Source organism: Chiloscyllium plagiosum, unplaced genomic scaffold (genome assembly GCF_037043375.1).
Source record: "Chiloscyllium plagiosum isolate Xiang-an unplaced genomic scaffold, Cpla_swu_hap1 HiC_scaffold_27, whole genome shotgun sequence".
Classification (NCBI taxonomy): Eukaryota; Metazoa; Chordata; class Chondrichthyes; order Orectolobiformes; family Hemiscylliidae; genus Chiloscyllium; species Chiloscyllium plagiosum.
In genome coordinates this window covers 8505404-8529281 of record NW_028270165.1, presented here as the reverse complement: position 1 = coordinate 8529281, position 23878 = coordinate 8505404, and the positions used below count along the sequence as shown (strand labels likewise).

The 23878-nt window shown below is 46.3% G+C and overlaps 1 non-coding gene across 1 annotated transcript; it reads left to right on the top strand.

Moving 5' to 3' along the window:
- The first annotated feature begins 18301 nt into the window (after positions 1-18301).
- trnaw-cca (transfer RNA tryptophan (anticodon CCA)) lies at positions 18302-18373 on the top strand. The gene has a single exon. It is a non-coding gene; the product is annotated as a tRNA-Trp (tRNA).
- The last annotated feature ends 5505 nt before the right edge of the window (positions 18374-23878 follow it).

Genomic DNA, 23878 nt, shown 5'->3' with positions numbered 1-23878 from the left:
GGCAGAGGGTGGACGAGAGACAGGACTAGACAGGGGGAAGAGGGTATGGAGATAGAATGGACGGAGAGGATGGCATGTGTGTGAGAGGGGGGAAGCGAGATAGCGAGAGAGAATAGACAGGGGGCGCTGTGGGCATGATTGGATCTTGATTGAATGGGGAGTTGGTGAATGCGTCCCACCCACTCCCATCATCCCCTTCTTTGCACATGTGCAGTGCAGATTTTTGTGAATGATGCGAGAGAGAATCTGGAGCGTGAGCGCAATTCCCCTCAGATCCTGGCATCAGCAAACCACTGCCTTTCTGTTTTAAAAACTAAATAAAGATGTGGGCAATATACTGGGAATGGCAAGAAGTGACTAAGAAACTGAACCGAGAGTCGGCGCTTTCCGGTGAGGGGAGCTGGGCAAAAACAGGAGGATGGAAGGATGAATTCGAGTTGGAATCCATTGAAAGGTGGAGGAAATGGGAGACAGAGATTCCGGGTAGGAGATAGGGAAGGCTGCTCGGTACAAACTAGCATTCTCTTATCCTATTTCCTGCCCTGCACTGACAGCAATGATCTGTTTTCTCAAGGTATTAGCAGAGGAGGATTTGCTGTTCAGGCGTGCACAAAAAATTTACTCAGGGCCTGAATATCAGCAGCGTTTGAATCGAGGAGGGGAAGTTACTTCAAACATCAACGTGACTTGAGAAGCCCCGTGATTCCACACAGCCTGCGTGGGAGTGTTCCAGGGTTCTGACTGTGCAGAGAACTTTAACTCTGTAGCGAAATGTGGACTAGTGTTCTCGCTGTAGACGAGTCCTTCTTTGGATCGTTGAAGCTGCTGAGACGCAATGACCCCTGCACCGTAGAAACTCTGTGGAAGCAAATTCAATTCCCCAAACGGGCTGGAATGTCACCAGGACTGGCATGAAGCCAATCGATTCCTTCAATCCTGGAATGAAGACAATCGATTCCTTCAAGCCAAGACTGTGGGCGGCGCGGCAGGAGCTCAGTGGTTAGCGCCGCTCCCTCACAGTGCCAGGGACTTGAGTTCGATCCCACCCTCAGGGTGATTGTGTGGAGTTTGCACTTTTCTACCCTCCCCCCTCCCATCTGTGGGTGCTCTGGTTTCCTCCCAAGGTCCCAAAATGTGCAGCTAAGAGTGGATTGGGCATTCTAAATTCAGGGATTAGCTGTGGAGGTTATTAGGTGGGATGCTCTAACGGGGGTCAGTGTGGATTGTTGGGCCAAAGGGCCTGATTCCACAGTGTGGGGGTTTGATGATTCCCCCATCGTGTCTGCAGCCTGGCTTCCAGCTGCATCTCTTTGAGCCGAAGGTCCTCCAGCATGTTTTCCCTAGTTTCCAGGACCCAGAACCTCCCACCTTCTGCAAATCGAAAGACAAATCCCACCCTGCCCTCTCCAATGTGTGCAAAGTAACTGCTTATTCAGTTTTAGTGGCCCAGCAGAGGCTGGAAGCCAAGTTCAGAACACATGAGGATGGCCTCAACCAGGACCTTGGGTTCATGTCACATGACAGGTAACCCCACTTCACTGTCACGCTCTCTCACACCCACACAAAGCATACACTCTCACACACGCTCACATTCACACAGATCACTCTCTCAGACACACACACACATATACACTCTCTCTCAGGCTGATACTCTATCACTCACACACTTTATCAAGCACACACACACATCCTCTCATGCATGCACACTTACATATAAGGCTTTTGTGTGATTTTGAATTTGCAGAATTATATTTGCAGATACATTGTGCGCTTTTTGAGCAAAATACAATCTACAGGCAGTCAATCCATGTGAGATTTTATAAATTCCTACTTTGAAAATAGAACCAGTCTCACTCAAGATTGGGATAGAGACCTTAAGTTGTCTCGAGAATGTGTCTTCAAACAAGTTCTGGGATTTACATATTAATGAAACAAAACCTGCAACCTATTCTAAAAGATGAAAGACTTCACAACAATCTAAGTTTGTTCTATATCATTTCTGTTGCATGAAACTGCGATCTTTTGCAAAAATTCTCCTATGATCCTGCGCCACAAACACCTGATGAAGGAGCAGTGTTCCGAAAGTTAGTGCTTCCAAATAAACATGTTGGACTATAACCTGGTGTTGTATGATTTTTAACTTTGTTTCTCATGAATACATCCCACACTTCCCGGTGCTGCCAGTAAACGTTACAATGTCGATGAAATGATGCAATACCTGCAGAGATGAAAATTTTACAATTTCTAACGATATTAGCTACTCATTCACTGCTCCTTCTGATACATGACATTGGAAACTTAGTGCAAGAGGTTGAAAAGAGTGAGCAGCTTTAAAACAAAAACCTATTGGATCTCATAGCTTTCATTGACAGTCTGAGACCAGGGTTAAGTTCAAGTAACCTTTATTGCCACCCAACTTTGTTACAGCTTCAGATCTCCCCAGCAAAAAAAAAGTATATGAAAAGAAGCTTTTTTTTTAAACATCTCAAAGATCACACACTCCTCCCAACTCCACTTCCTTTACTGTTGGTCAGCGCCGAGTTGTCCCTTTATAATTGGATCCTTGGTACAGCCTTAAGCTAAAGGAAGTATTGCCTCACTCAGCAATTTAAACCCGCACACTGTATTCATTTAAGTTACTCCCACTCATTTGCCATGGGGTGGGGGTGGGGGCAGTCAAGAGTCAACCATGCTGCTGTGGGTCTGGAGTCAGGTGTAGGTCAGACAGGGTAAAGGATGCAGTTGAGATGACTGAGTGAATCCTTTCCCACAATGGCAGTTTCCTTTCCTAAAAGGGACATAAGTGAATTAGATGGCAGTTTCTCCCCCCAAAAATGGATTCATTATTAGATTCAGAACTCCAAATTTCTGACCGAATTCCAATCTCACCATCTGCCTCGGCGGGATTCAAACCCCGGGAATCCCCGGAACTGGGTTGATAGTCCAGTCGACAATGTCACTCAGCCGTCGCTCCTTCAATCCCCCTGCAATGGCACATGAACTCAATAGACAATAGGTGCAGGAGTAGGCCACACAGCCACCACTCTCTGGGTGAAGACGTTTCTCCTCATCTCTGTCCTAAATAGCTTACCCCTTGTTTTTAAGCTGCGTCCTCTGGTTCTGGACTCACCAATCAGTGGACACATTTTTCCTGCCTCCAGAGTGTCCAATCCTTTAATAATCTTATACGTCTCAATCAGATCCCCTCTCAGTCTTCTAAACTCAAGGATATACAAGCCCAGTCGCTCCAATATTTCAACATAAGATAGTCCTGCCATTCCAGGAATTGACCTCGTGAACCTACGCTGCACTCCCTCAATCGGCAGAATGTCTTTCCTCAAATTTGGAGACCAGAACTTCACACAATATTCCCGGTGCCGTCTCACCAGGGCCCTGTACAGCTGCAGAAGAAACTTTTTGCTTCTATACTCAATCCCTCTTGTAATGAAGGCCAGCATGCTATTAGCTTTCTTCACTACCTGCTGTACCTGCATGCTTGCCTTCATTGACTGGTGTACAAGAACACCCAGATTTCTTTGTACTGCCCCTTTACCTAACTTGACTCCATTTAGGTAGTAATCTGCCTTCCTGTTCTTGCCACCAAAGTGGATAACCATACATTAAACTGCATCTGCCATGCATCTGTCCCCTCACCTCACCTGTCAAGGTCACCTTGTAATCTCCTAACATCCTCCTCATATTTCACCCTGCCCCCCAGCTTTGTATCATCAGCAAATTTGCTAATGTGACTATTAATACCATCTTCCATATCATTAATATATATTGTAAAAAGCTGCGGACCCAGCACTGATCCCTGCAGTAGCCCACTGGTCACCGCCTGCCATTCTGTAAGGGAGACATTTATCACTAGTCTTTGTTTCCTGTCAGCCAACCAATTTTCAATCCAAGTCAGTAGTTTGCCCCCAATACTATGCGCCCTAATTTTGCTCACTAACCTCCTATGTGGGACTTTATCAAAGGCTTTCTGAAAGTCCAGGTACACTACATCCACTGGATCTCCCTTATCCATCTTCAGAGTTACATCCTCAAAAGATTCCAGAACTCGCTGATGGCTCCGCAGTTGGGAGGAGCGGGTGAAGCCATTTCCACACTGAAAGCAGATGAACGCCCTCTCCATGATATGGACCCTTTGGTAGATTACAGTGTAGATGTCTGAGTGAACGCCTTCCCGCACACAGAGCATGTGAACGGCCTCTCCCTGGTGTGGATCGGCAGGTGCCTCCACAAGTTGCCCACATGACTGAAGCTCTTCTCGCACTTAGGGCAGGTGAACGGCGCCTCTTTGCTGTGGACCTGCTGATGGGTCAGCAGGGTGTAAGAATCGACAAATCCTTTCCTGCACTCAGAGCAGGTGAACGGCCTCTTCCCCAGTTGAACCCGCTGGTGTTTCAGGACGTGGGATGCATCGATGAATCGCTGCCCACACAGAGAGCAGGAGAACGGCCTCTCCCTGGTGTGAACCTGCTGGTGTGTCTGCAGGTGGGACAACTGAATGAATCATCTCCCACAATGGTGGCAGATGAACGGCCTCTCCCTGGTGTGAACTCGCTGGTGTGTCTGCAGGCTGCACAGCCAACTGAATCCCTTCCCACATACTGAGCAGGAGAACAGCGTCTCCCCAGTGAGAACGCATCTGTGGGTGTCTAGCACCAATGGGGAAGGGAACCCTTTCCCACAGTCCCCACATTTCCATGGTTTCCCCATGAGGGGAGCATTCTTTGTGTCGCACTGGGTTTGAAATTCAAAACAGAATGGATACATAGTCTCTCCCCACTGTGAGGGTTGAGATTTTGATCCCCCAAGCTGAGTAAATTGTTTGACGCATTTTTCACAGACAGCGTACTGAATCTCCCTCACTCGGATGTCTCAGTATTATTCCTGCCATACGAGTGTTCAAAATCTCTCACACAGACAAAAGCAAACATTTCTTCTTGAATTGAATGGCTGCTGATATTCAAGCCCCAATGATTCAAGTGGCTCTGTCAGAAGATGACGTATCATTTGTTTTCAGATTTCTTTCTGCATGTCTTCCTCCAAAAAAAAATCACAAATTGAGTGATCACTGTCAGTACTGTTAAATGAACATAACATCGGTGGCAATTCCTGTATATTGCCAGATGAGTGCTGACCATATATTATGCAGGACGCAGAAAAGCCTCATGCAACAAGATAGCCTTAAGTGTGTTTGGAGGAAAACTTAATTTAGATTGCAATAACCTGGAACAAGCTGTCGACAAAGGTGCTGGAAATGGAGCTGAATCACGAATATGATAATGAAATGTCAAGACTGCTTGGGAAAAGAAAGCCAGTGAAGTTACTGAATGACTTCCTGCTGTCCTAGTAAATACAAAAGAGACAAGAGATATAGAACGTAACTCTATTTCTGCATTAGAAGGTGAAAAATCATAGCCACAAAGTTTTTATAACAGCCAACAATATCAGATATACACCATATGAAGCAACAGATGTCTACATTTGAAATCAATGTGCCAATCCCTTAAATACTGCTCAGTTCCATAAGAAACTACCCTTATAATTTTGAACATGAGGAAAGAAGTAAACCTTTTCCAGGGTACAAACTCTATACGTGCCAAACTGAGGGAATACACAAGGAAAATGTCTTTGAGAAGGACAGAGAGCATCTGAGCACCTTTGGAGAGCCTGCTCCCTCCATGGAGTCACTCCAGTTGCTACATGTGAACAGTCTCCACCCAACACAACCCCCCACCCACGCCTCTCTCTCTCCCCCTCCCAGGATGAGGAATAGAAAGGGGGAGACGTTGCTATGCTCCCAGATGTTGCCCAGAGGGAGGGAGTTTCACTCTGAAATTGACAGGGCTACCTCCACGTTGAGACGTCCACAATGGGGGAGAGAGGGCACATTGGGAGGAGAGGACACTTTGCAAACTCCTTTCGCTCTCCTCCACATCAATGCAGTTTGAGTTCAAGCAAAGCACCGGGTATAATTTTAGCTTTACACTCTCAGAAAAACCCCACCTCTGTGAATCCAAAACTTTACTCCCCCCTCCACTCCATGGAAATATCGATTTGAGAGATTCCAGAGTTGGAGTTGCTACCATACCTGCTGTAGGGGGTTTGGTAGAAGCTGTTTATTTTAATGAACCATTTCATTTAAACCTCATGCTTGCCATTCAAATACTAATTTTACACAGAGGGTGGTTGATGTGTGGAATGAACCTCCTCAGGAAGCGGTGGATGCGGGTACAATAAAAAGACATTTGTTTTAGTACATGAACAGGAAAAATTTGGAGGGATACAGGCCAACAGCAGGCAGGAGAGACTGATTTAGTTTGGGATTATGGTTGGCATGGACTGGTTGGACCAAAGGTCCATGACCATGCTGTATGACTCGATGGTAAGTTCATAGTTCCTTGAAAGGGGAGTCGCACATAGACAGAAGAGTGAAGAAGGTGTTTGATATGCCTGCCTTTATTGGTCAGTGCACTGAGTGCAGGAGTCGGGAGGTCATGTTGCGACTGTAGAAGACATTGGTTAGGCTACGCTTGGAGTATTGCAAGCAATTCTGGTACCACCGATCCCACCCTGACACACCATAAACCAGAGATAGTGACTGAAATTGACTCTGATACAAAATCAAATCATTAAATCGCTCCAGTGCAGAAAGAGGCCATTTGACTCGTTGAATGCATTGAGTACAGGATTTGGGAGGTCATGTTGTAGCTGTACAAGACATTGGTTCACCCACTTTTCGATTCTTGCATTTGATTCTGGTCTCCCTACTGTAGGATAGGAACGATGTTGTGAAACTTGAAAGTGTGCAGAAAAGATTGATAAGGATGTCGCCAGGGTTGGAGGGTTTGTGGTATAAGGAGAGCCTGAATATGATGGGGCTGCTTCCCTGGAGTGTCAGAGGCTGTGGGGTGATCTTATGGACATTTATAAAATCATGAGGGGCACGGATAGAGTAAATAGGCTAGAGGAAGTGGTGGAGGCTGGTACAATTACAACATTTAAAAGGCATCTGGATGGGTGTGTGAATAGGAAAGGTTTGGAGGGATATGGGCCAAATGCTGGCAAATGGGACACTAGATTTAAATAGGACATCTTGTCAGCATGGATGTGTTGGATCAAAAAGTCTATTTCCGTGTTGTATATCTCTATGTTTATTTGATGACAGATGCTTTATTTCTGTTGATGTAAATATTGTTAGGGAAAGAGAATACCTCTAGTAGGGGACGATAAGAATCCTGGGAGACCCCCAATTCTGGTTTACGATCTAATGAACACACTTTAAGCACCAAATGTGCATTTATGTCTCATTTTGTTTCATTTTTCTTGTTTTATTCCCTGCTCCAATGACCCTCTCAGTCTGGATGGTTCTCAGGCTGAGAATATTGTGGATTGGGCCTTGATCGACTGAATGTTTTATTGCTCTGGAAGGTGTAAAAGGGGCTCAAAGTTTCAGCAGAAAGCCAGCTGAGCTGAGAACAGACAACATCTTTCTCTGGGAACAGGGAGAAGAGGACAGAGAAATCAGAACCTGAAATCCGAGCCGACACCAGAGTACCATGTTATTAGTGCTTTGATTAGCAGTGCCAACCCTCGACCTTTACCGCGCTTCCTATTCAACTTGAATGTCACGTACCCCCTCAATATTCAGATCCAATCCTTGTCATCCTGAAGCCATGTCCCTGTAAGGAGTCTCAGATCATAATTATTCTCTTCAATGTGTGCAGTCAATTCATTCAGTTTTGTGACATTGCAGCACACATTCAGCCATACAGTCTTCAGTTTCAATTCTTGTGTTCTGTAGAATCCAGTTTTGATTCATTAGATTTGATTCCCTACAGTGTGGAAACAGGCCCTTCGGCCCAACAAGTCCACACCGACACCCTGAAGAGTAACCCTCCCAGACCCATTTCTTTCTGATTAATGAACCTCACACTATGGACAATTTCGCATGGTCATTTGACCTGACCTGCACATCTTTGGACTGGGACATTTACTTTCCGTGTCCCTTTCTATCATTCTCTGATGTTCATTTCCACATCACTACATTGCTCACCTGCCTTGATACGGATTGGCCATAAAAAATGCATGTTCATACATTCCCAGTAATAGAAGCAGGAGTAGGCCATTTGGTCCATCAAGCTACTCCACCATTCATTAAGATCATGGCTCATCTATCCATCGTCTCAGCTCCTCTTACCTGCATTATCCTGACTATCCTAAATTCACCTACCATACAAAATCCCATTGAATTATGTCTTGAATATGGCTGCTTCTTCTGCTTCCTTGGGCAGAGAATTCCAATGATTCACCACTCTCCGGGAAAAGCAGTTCCTTCTCCTCTGACTTAAACCTACTCCCCCTAATCTTGTGACCTAGTCTCACTCACCATAGAAACAACTAGATAGGGTGGGTCTGGGTGGCATGCTCGTCGGATGGGTCAGTGTGGACTTGATGGAATGAATGGCCTGCTTCCACGCTGTAGTGATTCTGTGATTTACCGCAGTTGTGTTTGCCATGGACCACAGCACCAGAACCTCCCACCTTCTGCAAATCGAAAGACAAGTCCCACCCTGCCCTCTTGTACATGTGTTATCTAACTGCTTAATCATTTCTGGTGAATCCAGCCCACGCCTCCCGCTGCTGCCAGTAATCTTTACAAAGCTGATGAGACAATGCTATACCTGCAACACTGAAAATCATAAGGCTTCTAACGATACCAGTTGCTGATTCACCACTCCCACTGATGGACAGCATTGGAAATACAATGTTGGAGGCTGAAAGAAATGAGCAGTTTAAACAAAAACTCACATAACCCTACACTAGGCTCCCTGCTCAGCACACTTTACTTAAATCACTTCAACTCCACATTGCAACAAATTCCCACTTTCCACCAATATCCTGAATGTCCTCACTCACTCAGTTGCTGTCTCACAAATGAAAGATTTCATTGTAGCTTCTGCTCCCAGTCAGGACAAAACATCTTTGAAAGCTGCTCTGAAAGTCCAGTCTTCACAATGACACTTCTGCTTTCCTTCAGTCCAAATTGTCCGTGCTGACCAGATATCCCAAATTAACATAATCTCATTTGTCAGCACATAACCCATACCCCTCTCAATTCTCCCTATTACCAGATGCCTTTTGAAATGCTTTAATTATACCAGCCTCCACCACTTCCTCTGGCAGCTCATTCTATGCACACAACACCCTCTGCGTGAGAAAGGTGCCTGCAAAGTTCCTTTTAAATATTTCCCCTCTCACCTCAGACCTATGACCTCTAGTTTTGGTCTCCCCTACTCTGGGGAAATCTTTTCGCTATTCACCCTATCCATGCTCCTTATGAACTTCTATAAAGTCAACCCTCAGCCCCCAATGATCCAGAGAAAACAGCCCAGCCTATTCAGCCTTTCCATATAGATCAAACCCTCCAACTCTGGCAATAGCCTTGTAAATCTTTTCCAAATCCTTACAAAGGTTCGTAACACTTTTCCTGTAGCAGGGAAACCAGAACCGAATACAGTATTCCAAAAGTGGCCTAATCAATGTCCTGTACAGCCGCAACATGACCTCCCAATATCTGTATTGAAATGCACTGACCTATTAAAGCAAATATACCAAACACCTTCTTTGCTACCCTGTCTACCTGCGACTCCACTATGAACCAGCACTCCATGGTATGTTTATTCAACAACACTCCCCATCAAATGTGTAGATCCTGCCATGATCTGCCTTTCCAAAATCTATATTTCAAAATGGGGTCGAGAAATGTATAAGCCGTGATTGAATGGTGGAACAGATCTGATGGACTAAATAGCTTAATTTCTGCACCTATGTCGTATGGTCTCTTGCTGTCCTGGACACACTGAGAGAATTGGAAGCAGGAATACGTCATTTGTCTTTCCAGCTTTCGCCAGTATTGAACAGTTCATAACTCGATATAAATATACCTGCATCTAGATGGATAGGCTAGGACTTTTTTCACTGGAGCATCAGAGGTTGAGAGGTGACCTTAGAGAGGATTATATAATCATGAGGGGTATGGATGAGGTGAACGGCAGGTATTCTTTCCCTAGTGTGGGTGGTTCAAGATTAGGGAGCAAATTTTGAAGGTGAAGAAAGAAATATTTTAAAAAGACATGAGGGGCACCTTTTTTTAAAGATAAAGAGTAGTTCGTTTGAGCAATCAATGTCCAGAGGAGTTGATGGATGCAGGTACAGTTACAATGTTTAAAAGACATTTGGATAAGTCCATGAATAAGAAAGGTTCGGAGGGATATAGGTCAATCATTGGTGGGACCAGTTTAGTTTCAGAACACCGCCAGCATGGACTAGTTCAACTGAATGGTCTGTTTCTGTGCTGTATGACTCTGTAACTGTTCTGTACTGGTCTTAAAACCATTTTCTTGCATTCTCCCATAACTTCTTTGTTCTTCAAAGTCACATGAACTCAGCCTTGAATACATTCAATAATCGACCTAACTGCAGGAAGACATCCCCACTTCTGAACTCAATTCCTCTTGCTGATATACCACTTGCTTTGCTCATTGCTTGCTGCACTTTCTGACAACTGGCAGTGACTGGTGTAGAAGGACACTGAGGGCCCTTTGTCTATCCACACATCACTCCTGATGAAGGGCTCGTGCCCGAAACGTCGACTCTCCTCCTCCTGCCTGACCGACTGTGGTTTTCCAGCGCCACAATATTCAACTCTGATCTCCAGCATCTCACTTTCGCCACATCTCAACATATCACCATTTAAACAATGCACCTCCATTCTGCTATTTTTTTACACTGCAAAGGCTATAACTTCACATTGTGGTACTGCATTTGCCATGTGTTTGCAAGTTGACACACAGACCTGGATCAACTTTTCCAGAGTCTGGCCCCTCCTTCGGTTCACTCTTGAACCCCAGAATGAAAACGTAATGAGAAAAACACTGTTGTACTTACAAATGTTAGACAGAGGAAGGAAGTTACAGTCTGGGGTGAAGTTTAACCTTATGCAGAGAGAAAAAAGCAGCAGCAGCTTCAGAGCTCACGGTCCAAACTCCGCATTTCCACAATGGCCGGCTCTGATTGGCAGGAGGACCAGACTCCTTCCGGTCCTCCAAGGTTCTCCACTGCTCCATGGAAAGGAGCTCGCGCTCTCCCAAGAGTATGCGCAGTGCTTTGCTGACACTGGCGATCATGCGCAGTACTTGCTGACACCGCGGAGCATGCTCAGTGTGCAGGAATTTGTTTCAAATTTTAAAGTTAAAAATCACAAAGCACCACGTGATAGTCCAACAGACTTATTTGGAAGAACTAGCTTTCGGAGCCCTGCTCCTTCATCAGCTGATTGTAGAGTATAACATCGTAAGACACAGAATTTATGATCTTACGATCTTATATTCCACAACCGCCTGATGAAGGAGCGGCGCTCCGAAAGCTAGTGCTTCCAAACAAGCCTATTGGACTGTAACCTGGTGTTGTGTGATTTTTAACTTCGGACACCTTAGTCCAACACGGGCACCTCCCGATCATGACAAATATTAAGCGTCCAAAGGGGAATACGAGAGAAAAATGCCGAAGCTATTTTACTTTGCCGATTTTTTCCCCCTGTGCCTCGACATTGTATTTCTTTTGCATTTTGTTTGGCTGCTCAACGTTTCTGTCTTTTCCCCAGGGTAGAGGTATTCCAAAACTAGAGAGCAAAGGTTTAGGGTGTGGGGGAAAGATTTTAAAAGATCCAAAAGACTAGGAATAGAACATTCAACCCTTACTGGGCGAAAGTGAGGACTGCAGATGCTGGAGATTAGGGTCGAGAGTGTGGAGCTGGAAAAGCACAGCAGGTCAGGCAGCATCCGAGGAGCAGGAGACTCGACGTTTCGGGCAAAACCCTTCGTCAGGAAATAGCCATGGGGAACTGCAGGGCTGTAGAGTAAACGAGTGAGTCTAAGTGGGATGCTGTTTGGAAGGTCGGTGTGAATGGCCTGTAGGGATGATATGGTTCCACTGCCTGAACCACGCGTCTTTTGAGAAGTGTGGGAGGAGTGGGTTCCAGTTCATGGAACACTGACACGAGTCCTGGAGAAGGTGGCATTTGTGCTGTCTCTCTCTTCACATTTTGCCCCCCTGTCCATTTTCTCCCCATCCACTGCCCCCTGCCCATTCTCTCTCCTCACACCGCACCCTCTATTCTCCCCCAACCATCTGAACCCCAGCCTGTTCCCCTGTCCATTTCCCTCCCTTCTCCACAACCACCAGCGACCCCCCAACACACGCCCCCAACAATCGTCCTTTCTCGTGCCTCAGCCCTCTTTGATCGCTGTATGATGTCTTTCTCAGGGGAGAGAGAGAATGGATGGTGATGACTTTACCTGGGACACATGGCATGTGAGAAATAGCTGATTTTTAAAATTGAGAATAACTAAAACCATATATTCAGAAACTTCGTTAAAGTCGGGAAAAATGTTATTTTTTTCAAAAAAAAGCTGCAGAAATCTTTCTGAAACTTGCATTGATGTTTGTGCAGTTAGGCCACAACAAATGACAGGCTGTAAGGAGTGAATGAGTGAATAAAAGACAAGTCCAACCTTGCCCTCGAGGAGAAAGTGAAAAATGCAGATGCTGGAGATCAGAGTCGAGAGTGTGGTGTTGGAAAAGCACAGCAGGTCAGGCAGCATCCAAGGAGCAGGAGAATCGACGTTTCGCGCATAAGCACTTGGCACTCGGCCATCGCTCCTTCAACCCCCCTGTGATGGCGCGTGAACTCGCTGGTGCCTCCGCAGGTGCGAGGAGCAGGTGAATCCCTTCCGGCACATACAGCAGGTGAATGGCCTCTCTCCAGGGTGGACCCGCTGGTGGGTCAGCAGTGCAGCTGACTGAGTGAAACCCCTCCCGCACATGGGGCACGTGAATGGCTTCTCTCCCTTGTGGACTCACTCATGCGTCTGCTGATGGCTGATCCGACTGAAGCCCTTCCTACACACTGAGCAGGTGAATGGCCTCTCCCGGTGTGAATCCGTCTGTGGGTTTCCAGCAGGGATGGGGAAGGGAATCCTTTTCCAAAGACCCCACATTTCCAATGTTTCCCCTTTGGAGAGAACTTTCCTTGCATTGGTCTGGGATTGAAATTACAATCAGAACAGGTACATAGCCTTTCCCACCTTGAGGGGTGAGACTTTGATTCCTCCAAGCTGAGTAAATGGTTTGAAGCACTTTTCACAGTCAGCGCACTGAATCGCCCTCACTCGGTGTCTCAGTATTCTTCCTGCCACAGGACTGTCCAAAATCTCTCAAACAAACAAAAGCAAACATGCCTTCTTGATTGGAATGGCTGCTGATATTCAAGTCCCAATGAATCAAGTGGCTCTGTCAGAAGTTGATGTATAATTTGCTATAAGATTTCTTTCTGCACTTCTTCCTGCAAAGAAAAATCACAAAATAGGTGATCACTGTCAGTACAGTTAATGAACATAACATTGGTGGCGCTTCCTGTAGACTGCGAGATGTCTGCTGATCACATATTATCCAGGCCACAGAAACCTGAAAACCCTCATGCTGCCAGATCGGCTTAGCTGTGCATGGAGGAAAACTTCATTTCAGTGACAATAACATGGAACAAACTGCCTACAAAGATGCTGGAAATGGAGCTGAATCAAGGATATGAAAATGAAATGTTAAGGCTGCTTGAGAAAAGGAAGGCAGTAAAATTGCTGAATGACTTCCTGCTGACCTATTAATTAAAAAAATATGACAAAAAAAGGACGTAACTCCATTACTACATTAGAAGGTGAATAATAATTACAACAGAAACTTTTACAACAGCCAACAATATCAGATATACACCATATAGAACAAAGAACAAAGAAAGTTTACAGCCCAGGAACAGGCCCTTCAAGCCTGAGGCGATCCAAATGTACTGTCTAAACCTGTCGGTCAATTCCTTAGCATCTGTATCCCTCTACTCCCCACCCAATCATGCATTTATCCAGACGCATCTTTAATGTATCGACCGTGCCTGCCTCTACAACCTCTGCTGGCAACGCGTTCCAAACGCCCTCCACCCTCTGTGTGAAGTAAAACGCGTTTTCGCTTTGAATAAGTGCTGCCCTTGCCGCGTTCATTGTAGTGGTAGCTCTGCCCCATCCCTAATTCAGGCAGTTGGATCTCGTTTAATGAAGCTGCTTTTTGAGAGTATTGACTAGCCGTTTTTGCACAAGGCAGTGTAAGAAACAAAGGCTCGTCCGGGATTTGAACCCGGGATCTCTGACAACCCCACGTATCAGAAAACCCGAAGCGAGAATCATACCCCTAGACCAACGAATCACAGGCCGCAGGCGCCCTACATTTTTTGAGCAATGTGCCAATCCCTTAACTGCTACTCAGTTCCTTGAGAATCTAACCTTTTAGTTGTGAACATGAGGAAAGGACCAATCCTTTTCTAGGGTGCAACTGTATACGTGCCAAACTGAGGGAACACACAAGGAAAATAGCTTTAAGAGAGATAGAAAGTATTTGAGCACCTTTGGAGTGTCTGCTCCCTCCCAGGATTCACTCCAGTTGCTACAAGTGAACAGTGTTTCACCCACCCCGACCTCCCCTTCCCCCTTGCTGCTGGAGGATGGTATATGGAAAGGGGGAGACATTGCTTTGCTCCCAGATGTTGCCCAGAGGGAGGGAGTTTCACTCTGAAACTGACAGGGCTGCATCCGCATTGTGACGTCAACAATAGAGGGCGGGCCGGATAGCTGTCCTGCAGATGAGGCACGTGTGGAGGGGAGGGCACTTTGCAAATCCCATTCTCCTCCAAGTCCATGCAGATTGAGTTCAAGCAAAGCAAGGGGTTTAAATATACTATATAAAACCTCCTTTGTGCCTTGGGAAAACTCCGGCCGCGGGAAATGCAGTGTTACAGATTCAAAGTAACAGAAGCAGGAGTAGAGCATTTGGTCAAGCCTGCTCCGTCATTCATTAAGATCACAGCTCCACCAACCTGGACTATCCCGACTACCCTTAATTCCCCTACCATGCAAACACCCATCCAACTGCGTCTTCAATAAACTTCATGAAGCTGTCTCAACTGCTCTCTTGGGCAGAGAATCCCATGGAGTCTCACAGAGTGACACAGATGTACAGCACGGAAACAGACCCTTCGGTGCAACTCATCCATGCAGCCCAGATATCCTAACCTAATCTAGTCCCATTTGCCAGCACTTGGCCCAAATCCCCATAAAACCTTCCTACCCTCCAACCTCCAACCCTGGCAACATCCCTGTAAATCTTTTCTACACCTTTTCTAGTTTCACAACATCTTTCCGATAGGAAGCAGACCAAAATTACATGCAATATTCCAAACGTGGCCTGACCAATGTTCTGTACAGTGGCAACATGAGCTCCCAACATCTATCCTCGATGCTCTGACCAACAAAGGAAAGCACACCAAACGCCTTCTTTACTATCCAATCTGCCTGCGTCTCTACTTTTAAGGAACTATCAACCTGAACTCCAAGGTCTCTTTGTTCAGCAACACTTCCAAGGAACTTACCATTAAGTGTAAAAGTCCTGCTCTGATTTGATTTTCCAAAATGCAGCACCTCATATTTATCTACATTAACCTCCAACTGCCATTCCTCAGCCCATTGGCCCATCTGATCAAGGTTCCGTTGTGATCTGAGGTAACCTTCTTTACTGTCCACTACACCTCCAATTTTGGTGTCATCTACAAACTTGCTAACTATACCTCCTCCGTTTACATACAAATCATTTATATAAATGACAAAAAGTAGCGGACCCAGCATCAATCCTTGTGACACACCATTGGTCACAGGCCTTCAGTCTGAAAAGCAACCTCCATCACCACCCTCTGTCTTCTGCCTTCTAGCCAGTTTGTATCCAAATGGCTAGTTGTCCCTGCATGCCATGAGATTAAACCTTGCTCACCAGTCTCCCATGAGGAACCTTGATGACCGCCTTCCTGAAGTCCATATAGATCACGTCCATCGCTCTGCCCTCATCAATCCACTTTGTTACTTCTTCAAAAAACCCAATCATGTTCATGAGACATGATTTCCCAAGCATAAAGCCATGCTGACTATCCCTAATCAATTCTTGCCTTTCCAAATACATGTAAATCCTGTCTCTTAGGATTCTCTCCAAAACCTTGCCCATCGCGGATGTCAGGTTCACTGGTCTATAGTTCCCTGGCTTTTCCTTACCACCTTTCTTAAATAGAGGCACCACGTTAGCCACCCTCTAGCCTTCTGGCACCTCACCTGTGACTATTGATGATACAAATATCTCAGTAAGAGGCCCAGCAATCACTTCCCGAGTTTCCCACAGAGTTCTCGGGTACTCCTGATCAGGTCCTTGGGATTTATCCACTTTTCTGCATATCAAGATATCCAGCAATTTCTCATCTGAAATATGGACATTTTTTCAACATGTCACCATCTACTTTCTCACATTCTAGATCTTCCATGCCCTTCTCCACAGTAAACACTGATGCACGATATCCGTTCAGTATCTCGCCCCCCCCCCACCCCCCCCATTCTACTGCAGCTCCACAAAGGCCGCCTTGCTGATCTTTGACGGGCCCTATTCTCTCCCTTGTTATCCTTTTGTCCTTAACGTATTTATAAAAATCCTTTGGGTTATCCATGACTATTTGCCAAAGTTATCTCATGTCCCCTTTTTTGCCCTCATGATTTCCCTCTTAAGTATGCTCGTACTGCCTTCTCCTCTAAGGATTCACTCGATCTCTCTGCCGATACCTGATATATACATCCTTCTTTATCTTAACCAAAATCTCATTTTCTCTAGTCATCTAGCATTCCCCAAGCTACCAGCCTTTCCTTTCACCCGAACAGGAATATACTCAGATGAAGGAGCGTCGCTCAGAAAGCTAGTGTGCTTCCAAGTAAACCTGTTGGACTATAACCTGGTGTGGTGTGATTTTTTAACTTTGTACTCCCCAGTCCAACACCGGCATCTCCGAATCAGGAATATACTGTGCCTGAACTCTTGTTATCTCATATTTGAAGGCTTCCCATTTTCCAGCAGTCCTTTAACCTGCGAACATCTGCCCCCAATCAGCTTTTGAAAAATTTTGCCTAATACCTGAGTCTTCCTCCAATTTAGGACCTCAACTTTTAGATCTGATACATTATTTTCAATCACTGTTCTAAAGTTAATAGAATTATGGTTTACCCTTAGGTTTTGCACCCACGCCAGTATGTACATCCACATTGTGAATTAGAAAATGTCCTTGTACACACTTAACAAATTCCTCTATTTGGCAGATAGGAAAATGGGCAGGAGTTATACCTTGGGTCCACTCTTCCTTCATTCCCACCAAGCCTAACCCCATTCCCACCCCAATAGTCCAATGGCACTTTCCCCTGCAACTGCCGAATGTGTGACACCAGCCCATTTACCTGCTCCCTCCTCTCTATCCAAGGGTCCAAACTTACCTTCCAGGTGAAGCAGCACTTGACCTGCACTTCCCACAACCCAGTCGACTGCAGTTGCTGCTCATAATGTGGTCTCATCTACATCGGGGAAAACGAAGCATAAACTGGGTGACTGCTGCACAGAACATCTACGTTCTGCCTGCAAAAAAGACCCTGAGCTTCCAGTTGCCTGCCAATTCGACACCCCACCCTGTTCCCTGGCCAACATCTCTGTCTCAGGTTTGCTGTAGTGTTCCAGCGAAGCTCAGCACCAGCAGAAAGAAGAGCACCGAATATTACACTTGGGGAGCATACATCCCTCTGGTCCCAATATCAAATTCAATAAGTCTCGGGCCTGAACTCCATAGTATCCTCGTCCCTTCCACACACACCAAGCCTTGTTATCACATAGTCTGTCATTACACACTACCTATTCTTAGCCACGAACAGTCTCCATTCACCCTCCCACGCAGATCGTTATCAACTTCCTTTCCTGTCCACAGTTCTTCCCTCGCTTTGGGCTCTGTCCTGATCTATCATTAACTGCGTCCGCCTTCCTCCCATATAAACCAACGTTTTCCCAAAATATCTCCTGCATATAAACCAACGTTTTCCCAATCACCATCAGTTCTGTGGAAGGGTCACCGGCTACTCCTGTTTTTTGTTTCAGATATACAGCATCCACAGTTCTTTCACCTTTTTATTGAGGTAGATTTGGAAATTACTTCGGGAGACAGAAGGAGAGGGGGCAGAGAAGAACACCCATGAACTGTTGATCTCCGTTGTTACTCATAACGTAAAATCATTGCAGTGTGATCACTTCCCTTAAGCATGAATAGAGGTTGCGGGCTATGCGTGAGCTTGTGGCGCAACGGTAGCGCGTCTGACTCCAGATCAGAAGGTTGCGTGTTCGAATCACGTCAGGCTCACTGATGTCAACTTCCTCCATTTCAAATCAAGAAAGGAGTACTTCACTCCGGATATCTGTTGAGCCGAATTTGTGAACACTGTGTCAGGGAGGTGGTGTGCCCCTTGTCTGGGTAAATACTCAGCTCCCCCAGTTCATCACGGGATTTAAACACAGCCGTCTCCCTCTGGGCAGCCGCTTCAATCAGTTGGTGACAGCGCGGTGTGAATAACGTAATACCGATAGTTTTACAACATAATCCAGAGACTCCCAGCTTTATGTTTCAATCTATCAGGAGAGTGTTAGCGAGTTCAGATAGAAATGTTTCCCACCAACTGCAAATCCTTTCCTCTCACTGGACACAGTTAAAATTATCTTTATTCAACAGAAGGAGCGGAAACTCTAGTCTGATGGCCTCTCTCCACATTAACGGTGAGCCTGAATTTTATAAGCGGTGTCAGTAAAATCCAGTGGCGGACACTGATTTGGTTCAATCGATTTTTTTTGCCAAGAGTAATTCACCGAGAGGATGCTGCTGTGTGAAACAGCGTGGGGAATTACTGCAGGGCCTCCTGCGCATGAGACACACCGCAACTGATGTGTTTCACCTTCACCAGGCTCAACACAATATGTAAATAAGTGTCTCATTCTGTCGCCTTCTCCTTGTAAATCTGCACATTGTTACATTGAACATGCCCCACCGAATTCCCATTTGTGTCCATTGAATCTGCCTCTTTGTCACTGTCAGACAGCGACTTACTGACCCCACTCCCTGTGCGAAAACGTTCTTCCTAATGTCACTTTTACTTATTTTCCTGATGACTTTAAATCTCTGCCAAATTATTCTCGATCCTTTCAGGCCTGGGAGCATTTGCACTGCATTATTTCCTCTGTCTAAAACCCTCATGACGTGGAAAACTTCAATCAGACCAGCTTTCCGCCCTCTGTTCACCAAAGAGAGCTGCCCCAAACTTTCCAATCTCCCTTCATTGCTGACATTCCTCAGGACGGTACCATTCACATTAACCTGTTCAGCGCCGTCTGCAATCACTTCACTTCCCCGCTTCCTGAAGTGTCACCCTCAGAATTGAGCGTAATACAGGTGGAGGATTCATTCAGACTCGGATTGCGCGGGCGAAAAATCTGCAATACTTGTTCTCACTTTGAACAAGTGTTTCCCTTTGCCGTGTTCACTGCAATGGCAGCTCTGCGCCGTCCCTAATTCAGGCAGTCCGATCTTATTTAACGAAGCGGCTTTTTGAGAAAATTCATCAGGTATTTTTGCTCAGGTCAATTTAAGGAATGATGGTTCGCCTGGGATTGGAACCCGGGAATTCTCACACGGCTGCATATGCTCGAAGACCCAAAGCTAGAATCATATCCCAGACTAACGAGCCACCTCCGGAAGCAGCTGAGACTTGCTCAGTACGAAATACATTGTGCATTGCTCCCAGAATTGCAAGTAAGGAAGAGTTTCAAGAACATCTGCTTCTCAATCTGTCTCGCTGCTTCCAGGACGCTGCTGTTTGTCCCGTCCCCAGGGACCGGGCTCTCTCCACTGGTGGATAATTGAACCATTTCGTTTCTACTTGCAAGATGTGCTGGTGGAAGGCAGAGCCCATTCACTCTTCTGCTCTCTCACACTATTACGTGAGGCAGGAGAAGTCAGTTACAGTCATGCGGAGGAAATGGGCAACTTTGAACGTGTTCCAAAGGTCCTGTTAACGGAGAGATAGAAAGATGCTGTGCTGTCGGGACAGAGAGAAATGGACACCGGAGACTCTTCCCTCAGGTAAATTGATATGAGTGCATTATTGTGCAGCCTGCTTGGTGTTCAGAATTTGTCTTTCCACAACAATCCTGCAGGAAGTCTTTTGTTACACCGTTGGTTTCTTTACTGCGGGCAATGGACTAAAACAGCAAGTCATGTGTTTCAACTTCACCGGTTCATTGCCATCTGAGAGAAGAGGTTTCACACGAGATCAGGACACACCGTCAGAGAACAGGACAAGACAACTCAGAGCTCCACAAGGGTGCCAGCGCAACTGTGTAAATTTGACTTGTGTATCGATGTGATATATTGAGCTCAGATACCCAGATTTGTTTTGGGAAACAAATGACATGGCAAGGAAAAGAACAGAGCGCCGTTATACGCGAAAGCTACGAAAGACATTAAGTGAGTAGGAGAAAATGGTTTCGCTTCTGGGTTATGATCCCATCATGCACTCGCTGTGCCATTCTCCTGCATTGCACGGTAGCTTTTCCAGAGAAATATTCAGCTTTTCATCTGGCGTGTGACTTGCATGTTCGAGAATGACGTCAAAAGATCTTCACTGCTGTAGTGTCATGTGCTGTTGTGCAGACATGTCGCCGATGTGCAAATATAAACTCAGAGAGTAATGTACACTAGAGACTCTGAGCCAGCTGAAACTTGCTCAGTGTGAAATACATTCCACATTGCTCCAAGAATTGCAAGCAGCAAGTGTTTCCAGAACATCTGCTTGTCATTCTGTCCCAGGGGCGCTGATGTTTGTCTCATCCCCAGGAACTGGTCTATCTCCACTGGCGGATAATTAAACCAATTTGTTTCTACTTGTCCGCTTTTCTGGAGGGAGGGAAGAGTCCATTCGCTCTTCTGCTTTTTAACTCCCAATCCCTTGGGGTGAGAGGTATCACTTACACTTTGTGGGCGGCACGGTGGCACAGTGGTGAGCACTGCTGCCTCACAGCGCTAGAGACCCGGGTTAAATTCCCGCCTCAGGTGACTGTGTGGAGTTTGCAGGTTCTCCCCGTGTCTGCGTGGGTTTCCTCCGGGTGCTCCGGTTTCCTCCCACAGTCCAAAGATGTGCAGGTCAGGTGAATTGACCATGCTAAATTCCCCGTAGTGTTAGGTAAGGGGTAAATGTAGGGGTATGGGTGAGTTGGGCTTCGGCGGGTCAGTGTGGACTTGTTGGGCCGAAGGGCCTGTTTCCACACTGTAAGTAATCTAATGAGTGGGAAGTGAGTAACTTTGATTGTGAATTTCCTCCAAACTTCTGTTATTGGAGAGATAGAAAGATGCTGTGCTGGCGGAGCAGAGAGAAATGGACACCGAGGACTCTTCCCTCAAGTAGATTCATATGAGTACATTGTTGTGCAGTCTGCTTGGTGTTCAGAATTCGTCTTCACGCAGCAATCTTACAGAAAATCTCTCGCAAAGTGGGCATCGCTTTCATCGCTGCGACCGCGCAGCAGTTAACATCTGAGCCTAAGTGCCCCAGATGAAGAGAATCCGAGTGAAACCTTCACTCACTGAGAGTCATCCCCACGGCACTGAGCTGCGGGACTGCAGGCAGTCCAACACGGAAGGGACGGTTAAATGAACCATTGTCGCTCCCTCAGCCTCTCTGTCCCATAGACAGGCAGCGGGACGGCATAAACACCATCGTTCTCCCGCCGACAGAGGCGGTCCAGTCCATCGTGTCCACGGCGACTCGCTGCCACTTGTCTCTCTCTGAGGTGATTCACAATGAGTGATATCTGTCCGAATACTAAGGGGCTGTGTCTGAATGGTGATACCGTTTCTGACATGCTGATCGTCTTGTCATTCACGTACGAACCGGCGTGGCGAATTACGGCAGGCAAGGCACGAAATCACAAGGTATGCGTCTCAGCTCACTGGCATCTCAGAGAAGTGGGTTTGCGATTCAGTTCGTAGGAAGCCGACGAAAAACAGGAGAAGACCACTCAGACTTGGAAAACCAAGTTACTTGAACGGTGTGAGCTTCGGGATGATCCGGGGCATTCAGATAGTCGTTTGAAAGGCAAGGTGCTGAGCACTATCACAAAGGACTGAACAATAGCAGAGGATGGTTTCGAGTCATCGACCTTTGGGTTATGGGCCCAGCGCACTCCCGCTGCGCCACTCTGCTCTTACGCACAGCGCCCTATTCCACAGGTCCCTTCAGACTTTCGTCTGGCGCCTGGCATGCACGTTCGAGACTGATGAGAAAGTGAGGTCTGCAGATGCTGGAGATCAGAGCTGAAAATGTGTTGCTGGAAAAGCACAGCAGGTCAGGCAGCATCCAGGGAACAGGAGAATCGACGTTTCGGGCATAAGCCCTTCTTCAGGAAGTTCGAGACTGATGTCAAAGATCTCCACTGCTGTCGTCTTATATAGTGTTGCGCAGACGTATGGAGGCTGTGTAAATACAAACTTTTTCTAACTTCCCACATTCTGTTGGTCGAACTGTGATTTCACTCTGAATAGACGCCATGCGGCCCACCTTCGCTCTGCTGGATCGACACAGTAAGTGAACGTGGGTCTCTATTCGTATCATTCTCTTGCCTTCTCCATGTAATTCTGCACATTGTTACTTTAAACATGACCACCGAATTCCCGTTTGCGTCTAATGAATCTGCCTCTTTGTCAGTGTCAGTTAGGGATTTACTGACCCCAACCACCACTCCCTGTACGAAAGCGTTCTCCCTAATGTCACTTTGGGTTCTTTTCCCCATGACTTTAAAACTCTGCCGAATCGTTGCCGATCCTTTCAGGCGTGAGAGCATTTTGACTACATTACTTTCTCTGTCTCGACGTCGCATGACTTGGAAAGCTTCAATCGGGCCAGATTTGAAACTTCTGTTCTCCGAAGAGAGCTGTCCCAAATTTCCAATCGACCCTCATCGCTGACAGCCCTCAAACACCGCACCACTCACGTCAACCTATTCAACGGTATCGCCAATCATTTCACTTCGCTGCTTTCTGTCCCATTGGTACGCCAGGGAGCCCAACCTGGTTTAACGAAGGTGCTTTTTGAGAAAATTAAGCCGGCACGTTTGCATAAGTCACAAAACGCAGGCTCGTCCGGGATTTGAACCCGGGATCTCTCGCACGTCTCCGTCGACGAAGACCCAAAGCAAGAATTATACCCCTAGACCAACGAGCCAGCCAACTAGCGCCCCTGCGCCCCCACTCTACCTCTTGAACCAGCTGAGTCTTGCTCAGAGTGAAGTACAGTTGAAATTGAACAGACTGGGGCTGTTTTCTCTGGAACGTCGGAGGCTGAAGGGTGACTTCATGCAAAATTATGAGGGGCATGGATAGGATAAATAGGCAAAGTCTTTTCCCTGGGGTCGGGGAGTCAAGAACTAGAGGGCATAGATTTAGGGTGAGAGGAGAAAGATATAAAAGAGACCTAAGGGGCAACTTTTTCACGCAGAGGGTGGTGCATGTATGGAATGAGCTGCCAGAGAAAGTGTCGGAGGCTGGTACAATTGCAACATTTAAGAGGCGTTTGGATGGATATATGAATATGAAGGGTTTGGAGGTATATGGGCCGGGTGCTGGCAGGTAGGACTAGATTGGGGTGGAATATCTGATCGGCATGGACGGGTGAGACCGAAGGGTCTGTTTCCATGCTGTATATCTCTATGACTCTTTGAAGAGCTGCTTCTCATTCTGTCTCTCAGCTGCCGTTTGTCCATCCCCAGGTACCGGGCCCTCTCTACTCGCAGAAAATTAAACCGTTTTCTTTCTAAACTTTTC